Genomic DNA, 9,024 nt, shown 5'->3' on the forward strand with positions numbered 1-9,024 from the left:
TCAGAATGCTTCACTCTCCAGGGAAATACATAAAGGCATCAGACTTTTGTATCATTTTTTTCAAAGGAGGTTTGAAATCTCTTGTTCCAGAATTACTAAAACAATTTCCGTATCTTCCTTGCTTTCCTGTGTTTAGACTTCAGAGAAAGCCAGCTGGGTTAAAGATTCCTAAGAACCAAAATGAAGGGATACATTAGTTAGCTAAAATGGCTTTCACAATGGGTATAAACCAACACAAACTGATTTAGCCAAATCTGGATACTCATATATTCAGGTTTCTAATTGCGGAGTTTTGATCATCAAAATCTAAAGAAGTTGTGAGGAATCCAAAGAGGCATTTCAAAGACATGGGAAAATGGCTCTTTGGAGGAAACACTGGACTTGAATTTCAGAGCCCAACTCAGGTTTCCTTAGATTTCCATTACTGTAACTTTTTCTTAACTTGTGGTTAATCAAGGAGGAATCCCAGGGATTTTTGTTTGTTTGTTTTATAAATTTATTTATTTAGTTTTGGCTGCATTGGGTCTTCGCTGCTTCACGTGGACTTTCTCTATTTCCAGTAAGCGGGGGCTACTCTTCATTGCAGTGCACGGGCTTCTCATTGCGATGGCTTCTCTTGTTGCAGGGCACGGGTTCTAGGTGTGCAGGCTTCAGTAGTTGTGGCATGCAGGCTCAGTAGTTGTGGCTCGCGGACTCTAGAGCGCAGGCTCAGTAGTTGTGGCGCAAAGGCTTAGTTGCTCCGCGGCATGTGGGATCTTCCCAGACCAGGGCTCGAACCCGCGTCCCCTGCATTGGCAGGCAGATTCTTAACCACTGCACCACCAGGGAAGTCCCCCCAGGGTTTTAAATTGTGCGTTAGACAATCCATTGGCATGCAGAAAGAAAAATATTATAATTGCCACATATTTATCTTTTATATCTTCTGAAAATTTCTTCTTCTGTTTATATTCCGTAATGTACGTAATATGATGTTTGCATATATGTTGTAATAAATATACCTGTACGGGGAGGCATACTCAAGATGGTTTTACTGAAAAGGTGTGTCATTAAGGAAGTCTGAAGACCATTCCACCTGCTCCTCTCTCTGCTGAGGACAGAAAGGAAGGTAAAGGAAGAGGGGCTTCCTGCGGTTGGCAAAGGAGGAGCCTTCTGGGACTGTTCCGTGCCGCTAGGCAGATCAGGGACAAACGGAGAAGCTCTGAGGAGAGCGCTGTCCTGGGATCTGCTCCATCCTGCTGGCCTGCACGTTTGTTTTCTCCATGTGGTTTAATGTAGGTGCTGTGACAGGGGAGAGCTTGAACGCTCAGTCCCAGCTGTCAGACCCTTCACTCTGGGAGGGGACCTTGTCCCCCATCTGTCCCCTGGGGGGGCTCCACCCACCCTCTGTCTTCTCTGGGTCCCCTGCCTTGGTAGATGATTCTCACCTCATCCTAAAGATCATTTCTATGTGGGCGCAACCTCCATCCCCCAACGTGAGCTAAACATTTTTAACTCACAGCAGCTCTGTCAGACCGGACACTGACGTGAACCTGGTTTTACAAAGGAGAAAATAACTGTGGTAAAAACCCACTTATGCCTGACCTCCCCAATCCAGGCTACTTCCACTCTTTCCATCTGCAAGGAAGGAACAATTACATGTCTTAAGGGAATCTATACCCGTTTGGAGGCCAGAATCTCTAGACACTCCATCTAAATCCCCGGTTCCCTTCTCTGTTTATACTGGTGGTGGGCACAGGGTGGATGTGGGTTCTCAGGCAACAAGCACATTCTAGAAGAGAACAGGACAGAAGGGAGGGTCTAATGAAAGGGAAGAACTAGTCTTGAAAATTATTCTTGGAGTCTGGGGTAGGAGAGTAAACTTTTTTTGTGTGGCATCTCTGCCAGAATGTTTCCTAAGTTACCTTTTCCCAGAGCTGTTGAAACAGTACAGAAATCAAGATGAACGGACAGTTTTATGGGCTTGTGTGTCCTCTATGGTCAGATAAGCACGTTCGGTTGTAGCTACAGAAAAAAAACAGGTCTTTTTGTCTCAAGATGACCCACCAGTGTGACCGGGGTTCCCCCGCATCGTCAGGCTATGAGCATGGGTAGGGCCAAGCTGCTCAGTTTAAAGCAAGAACAGCTGTGAGTTCTGTGTCTTTCACCAGTTGGGCATGTCTTTTATTTTTAAATGCTTATTGTATACAGAAAGTTCCTCTTGGTTTTAATTCAAATCTTAGTTGTTTAAAAGCCAAAATGTATTCTTCGGGTTTTTAAAAAATATTTATTTATTTGGCTGTACTGGGTCTTAGTTGTGGCATGCATGTGGGATCTAGTTCCCAGACCAGGGATCGAACCCAGGCCCCCTGCACTGGGAGCACGGAGTCTTAACCACTGGGCCACCAGGGAAGTCCCTATTCTTTGCTTTTATAAATCGAAAGAAGTGGGTTTTGTAAGGGAGGAAGGCTGCCATGTTTTCACTGAGAGAAGTGCCGAGAGAAGCACCTCCTCAGAACCTGGAGGTCAGGAAACTGGGTTGTCCTTCATCAGGTGCACAAGGAAAACCCACAGGCCATGGGTGTGACTGGCAGTCTTCTTCAGAGAGTAAACCAAGAGTTTGTTTTCAGATGTATGACTGAGTATTTATCCCCAGACTGCTGTCAAGGTGATCAGAATGGAGATTTAAGCCCAGAGCAGAAAACAGGAATGTAAATATAATTGGCTAAATAAAAATTTAATTGTTTGCAACAAGGCTGTGGACATAAGAAGGCTGTTTGAGAACAGAGAAAGGGGATGCCCAGAGAGCCGAAGGTCAGCAGGGCCTCTCTAATCACCGTCCCAGAGTACGCCGTCCCAGCTGTGTACACCAGGCCCTGGGGTTTGCTTATTCCTGTTGCAGAGCGTGAAGTTAACCCCTTTGTTGTCATCCCATGTTCCTCAAACACGTCGATGCCAGCATTCAAGGTCTACCTGACGGATATATTTTTCAGCCTGAGTTAATAATATGAAAGTTTGCTTAATGTGTGTCTGCACCTGTAGAACAGGATCACTTGGGTTATGCCCCAATTGGTCTTTTGAGCTGGCAGGCTGGAAACAGACCCGAGTAGATGTCCCTTCTGAGCCCCTCAGCAGAAGGCTGGTCTCCGTCAGTGCCCGTTGTCACAAGACAGCTTGACGTGAACTGCAGCAAAAGACCGTGGAAAACGAAATCCAGCATTTCATTGGCTTTCGGCTTTGAATGCGTTTTATACATCATTGCCTCACTTGAGGACAACACTATACATGTATGTATGTTACAGATACATATAAAGCAACAGAATCAAATAGATCTAAAGAGCTACAGTAAATGGAAATTGAGGATGTGGCACTGAAGTAATGAACTTCACCAGGGCTTGTGCAGTTTCTGAAGGTCGGTCATATCCTTGTCTTTGATTTTCTTCGCAGCCAAACAACACAGAACACAACCGGTCACAAATTTCATGAGTTCCAGAAGGTAAAACCTTGCCCATAGTCTAAAACAACTAGTTTTTCCTAGTAGTGAGACCTGAGAGAGAATTTTCCTTAGGTTCTAATAAAGACACTTTGAGCTTATGAAAAATGTTCTCAACAGCATCCCCATGAAAAATAAGGAGCACATTTCAAAGTTATTTCCTGTGAAGTGTCTCTCTGCGGACTAATGGCATCATGCCAGAATGCAGTCCAGTAAAAAAGCAATTAGATGAAGCACGAAACTCCTCCATCCACGTGAAGCAAAATGACAAATGTTGTGCTCCGGGATTTCAGGAGCTGTTCCCAGTGAGAGGGATTTGGGGAGAAGTCAGGGGGGCTCTGCTTCCCTGGGGCACATGGCCAGAGAGACAGAAGTCAGAAGCAGAGGGCAGGGGCCCAAGAGTGTGGAGAACGGGGAAAGAAAGAGAAACACCATGGGGAGAGGGGCACAGAAGCCGAAAGAGAGGTGCTGGGGTCAGTGCTGGGTAGACTTTGGGGAGCAGGAAGGCAAAGAAGTATTTTGGGGAGTTAAGATACTAATTGTGTAAATAACCCCCCAGCTGTACCTTCAAGAAAGGCTGCAGCAAAGTGGCTTGAAGCAGTGGCTTCAAACTCATATGCTTGCCTACCTCATAAAAGAACAAGGATGGGACTTCCCTGGTGGCCCAGTGGTTAGGACTCCATGCTTCCACCACAGGGGGCCCAGGTTCGATCCCTGGTTGGGGAACTAAGATCCCACAAGCTGCGAGGTATGGGCACCCCCCCAAAAAAAAAAAGAATGAGGAAAAATTGTGTACATCCTTGCTTATTTCATTTTAAGTTGACATCTAAAACTTTTTATCCCAAGTTCAAATAATTGCAAAAAATATAATTTCTGGGGTACTGTAAATATTTGACATTTTAAAACAAAACTGGTACATCGATATTTTTAAATGTATCAACAGAATATTAATACTATAGTGATTTGAAACCTTCCATCATTTTTTTTTCATTTATTTTTAAAGTACCATAAATAAGCTCTTCATGAAGAGCCAGAAAATTTACGTTGTGGCTTTTACTTCTTGAAATTTGATTTCTATTCTGCCTCTCCCACATAATTTTACTAATTTCTTTTATGATTGAGAGTCTTATTTTGATCATCCGATTAATTAACAGAATATGGCAAAGGTGTTGAGATGTTAACTCTGAGATTCAGTTACACAGGGACTCTGGTTCCATCTGTGAACCCTCTCTCTCTCTCACTCCAGCCAACTGGCATGTCGTGTCTCCCAGTAGAGACGCCCATGTGGTGAAGGATGAGGGAAGCCTCCAGCCAACAGTGAGGAACTGAGGTCTTTAGCACAGTTGCTTGTATCTCGAAAAGATATCTGCACTCCCCTGTTTACTGCACCACTATTCACAACAGCCAAGACATGGAAGCAACCTGTGTGTCCATCGAGGGATGAATGGATAAAGAAGATATGATACACACACACACACACACACACACAGAGGAATATTCAACCATGAGAACAAAGGAAATCCTACCATTTGCAACAACATGAGGGTATTATGCCATGTAACACCATTGCTGTTTCCCTAATAAGCAGTTAGGTTATTTCCAATGTTTCACTGTTACATACAGTGCTGCAGAGAACCTCTTCTGCAAATCTCCTTAGCTCCAAGTGTCTTTTGCTACCTATGTGGACCCCTAGAGATGGGATTGTTGGTCATAGTATTTTATATTTTTGCTTTTAATAGATACCACTAAAGTGGTCAACCTTACGTTTCCATCAGCCATTTATGAGTACTTGTTTACCCAAAATCTTATCCATGCTTGATCTTATCAAAATTAATTATTTTCCAACTTAAAGGAAAGAAATGGTATTTCATTTTTTGTTTTAACTTGCATTTCTTTTTAAAAATTGAGGTATAGTTGATTTACAATATTGTGTTAGTTTTTGCTGTATAGCAAACTGATTCAGTTATATATATTTTTTCAGATTACATTCCATTATAAGTTCTTAAAAGATATTGAATGTAATTCCCTGTGCTATATAGTAAATCCTTGTTGCTTATCTATTTTATGTTTAGTAGTTTGTATCTGTTAATCCCATACTCCTCATATGCCCCTCCCTACCTCCCTCTCCCCTAACCATAAGTTTGTTTCCTATGCCTGTGAGTCTGTTTCTGTTTTATATATAGATTCATTTGTATCATTTTTTAAGATTCCACATATAAGTGATATCATATAGTACTTGTCTTTCTTTGTCTGATTTACTTCACTAAGTGAAATATTCTCTAGGTCCATCCATGCTGCTGCAAATGGCAATATTTCACTCTTCCTATGGCCAAGTAGTATTCCATTGAATACGTACATCTTCTTTATCCATTCATCTGTGGGTGGGCACTTGGATTGTTTCCACGTCTTGGTTATTGTAAATAGTCCCTTTGCTGTACACCAGCAGCTAACACAACATTGTAAATCAACTATACTTCAGTTTAAAAAAAACAGTCAGAGGGACAAGAAAAAATTACCTCTTTCCTATTTTTTGCTTAGTCACAAATGTAATATATAAATCTTTTGATTTTTGTATGTTTGGTGTTATATCTGATCATCTTGCTGAATTCTCTTAATAGTTTAATAGTTTCTCAGTTGGTTTTCCTAGGATTGCTAGGGAGGCAATCATATTGTCTGCAAATAATAATATTCACTTCCCTTTCTAATATTTATATATATATATTTTTTCTTCTTGTTAGATTTTTATCAAATAGGATAGTTATACAATTTTACTTAGTAACTGTGAGAATAGGCATCATTGTATTGTTCCTGGTTTTAATGCTTTTATTATTTGTTCATTAAGCATGATGCTTGTGGTAGATTTTTGGTAGATACATCAGTTAGGACTGCATTTAGCTGCATAAAAAAGAAACCTGATTCAATGACTTAAAGAAATATAGGTCTCATCTTTGTCACCTAAAATGTGTAGAGGAAGGCAGTCCTGGCCTCTTTCCAACTTCCTTGTATCCTATTTACTGTGTGTTTTTTCTCATAATCACAATATGGCTGCTGTTCCTCCAGGTCTTGGGTTGCATTCTGGGTAGGAGGAAGGGGAAGGCCAAAAGGCTGAATTATGTCTCCTTTTATCTGAAAAACATAGATTTCTCGAAAGTGTCAGGATTAGACTTCCAATTTTCATCTTTTTGGCTGCATCTAGGCTATGTTACGATCCTCAGCTGTAAGCAGTAAGTCTTATAACTGGGCATGTTGCCACCTCGTCCATTAATACAGAAGAAGAGGTGATGGGTATCAAGGAAGCAACAAGTAGTATCTTCTATGATGCCCTTACCAGGTTATAAATTTCACTTTTATTATTATTGGTTAGCACATATGAAATCCAATTCATTTAATTTGGGAGGCATCAACTGAATAGCTCATATGATTTTCATTCTTTACTATGATAGATTTTACAATACTAAGTTATTCTTATATTTCTGGAATAAAACCTACTCCGTCACCTTATGTTATTTTTATTTTTAATAAACATTTTATTGACATATAACATGCATAAAGAAACATGAATAAATCATAAGTTTACACTTGGAGGAATTTGACAAAATAAGCTTGCCTTGTAACGACCATCCAGATTAAAAAAACAGAACTTTATAAACACCCCAGAAATCCCCCTCACACACTCTCCCAATCCTTTCTCCCTTCTTCCTAACCCGAGGACTATCTTAACTTCTAATATTATAGATAGATTTCCCTAAATTTGAACTTTAAGTGAATGAAATTATACAGGATATGTTATTTTGGATCTGGCTTCATTTAGTCATAAATATATTCATGGGGTTTCTCTCCCACAAACTGTGGACATTATTGTGTGAAGCTATCGCTTGTTTATATTCATTGCTTTACAGTATTTCATTGTATAAGTATATTAAAATTTATTCTGTGCTACTGCTGATGGACATTTAGGTTACTTTCAGGTAACGTCTATTATAAATAGTACTACCATGAACATTCTGATACATGTTTTTGATTTTGAGTTACACAGTATGTGAACCTTCAGCTTTAGTGGGTATTGCCAAATGTTTCCCAAAAACGGTTGTACAAATTTATACTCCTACCAACAGTGTATGAGAGTTCCTTTTGATTTACATCCTGGCAAACACCTAATATTGTTTATCTTTCACATTTTATCTATTCAGATAAGTGTGCTATTATAGTTTTAGTGTACATCTTGTTTACTTTTAATGTGATTGGAAATATATTTTTTCATATTTTTTAATCATTTGCATATCATTTTTGTGATGTGTCTGTTCAAGTCTTTTGCCCAATTTTTCTATTTGGTATCTGTCTTTTTCTAATTGAGTTTTAGGAATTCCTTATATCTTTATATAATCTGGGTATAACTCTTTTGCCAGGAGATATATATGTATATATCTTCTCCCACTCTGTGTTTTGCCTTTTCACTGCCTTAATTTGTAGTACTTTTTGTATCCTTCTTAAGAATTTTGCCTACCTCAATATCATAAAGATAAGTCTTACAATAGCTTCAATTACAGATCCAATTTCTTGTATAAATATGACTATTTATTTTGGTAAGTTGTGTTTTTTGAGGGAATTTGTTCATTTTATCTAAAATTTCAAAGTTGTTCATAATATCCACTCATCTTTCTAATGCCTGTAATGTGTACAATGATGACCTTTTTGTTCTTGATATTGGAAATATGTATCTTCTGTCTTTTTACTTAATCAATTTTGCTAAGGGATGATCAATTTTATTAGTGTTTTCAAAAAAAGCAAATCTTGGTCTTTCTAAAAATCCCTTTACCATATTGTGTTGCCTATGCCATTAATTTAATTAATATGCTCACATTTATTCTTTTTATTTCTTCTACATTCTTTTTTATCTGATTTTCAGGCTTTCATTTTTTTCTAACATATACAATTAAGACTAAAAATTTCACTTTAATTATGGCTTTTGCTGCATCTCACAAGTTATTATGTATTGTATTTTCAGTATCATTCACTTCAAAATATATTATAATTTACCTTGCATTTTCTTATTTGACTGATAGGTTATTAAAAATGATTTGATGAATTTCCACACATTTAATTCTTCTGTGAGTAAATAAATATTTGTATGATTAAAACTCTTTGTAATTTGTTGTTATTTGCTTAATGATGTAAGATGACTAATTTTTATAAATGTTGCATGTGGACTCAAAGAGAATATGTGTTCTGCATGTTCAGTGTGTACCACATATTTCAATTAGGTCAAGTTTGTTAAATGGATTGTTCAAAGATTCTATTTCTTTACTGATGTTTTTGTCTGCTTTATCAGTTACTGAGAGATATTAAAATTCCCCACAACGATTGTTAATTTACTCCTTTTAGTTCTGTTAATGTTTGCTCTGTGTATTTTAAGGCTGTTATTAGGTATAAACAAACTTAGAAGTACTTTTTCTTACTAGTGGTTTCACCCTTTAACATTATGATAAACTCTCTCTCTATTACTCTTTCATTAAAGTCTATTTTGATATTAATATAGTTACACTTGTTTTCATTTA

This window comes from Eschrichtius robustus, chromosome 1 (assembly GCF_028021215.1).
Source record: "Eschrichtius robustus isolate mEscRob2 chromosome 1, mEscRob2.pri, whole genome shotgun sequence".
NCBI lineage: Eukaryota > Metazoa > Chordata > Mammalia > Artiodactyla > Eschrichtiidae > Eschrichtius > Eschrichtius robustus.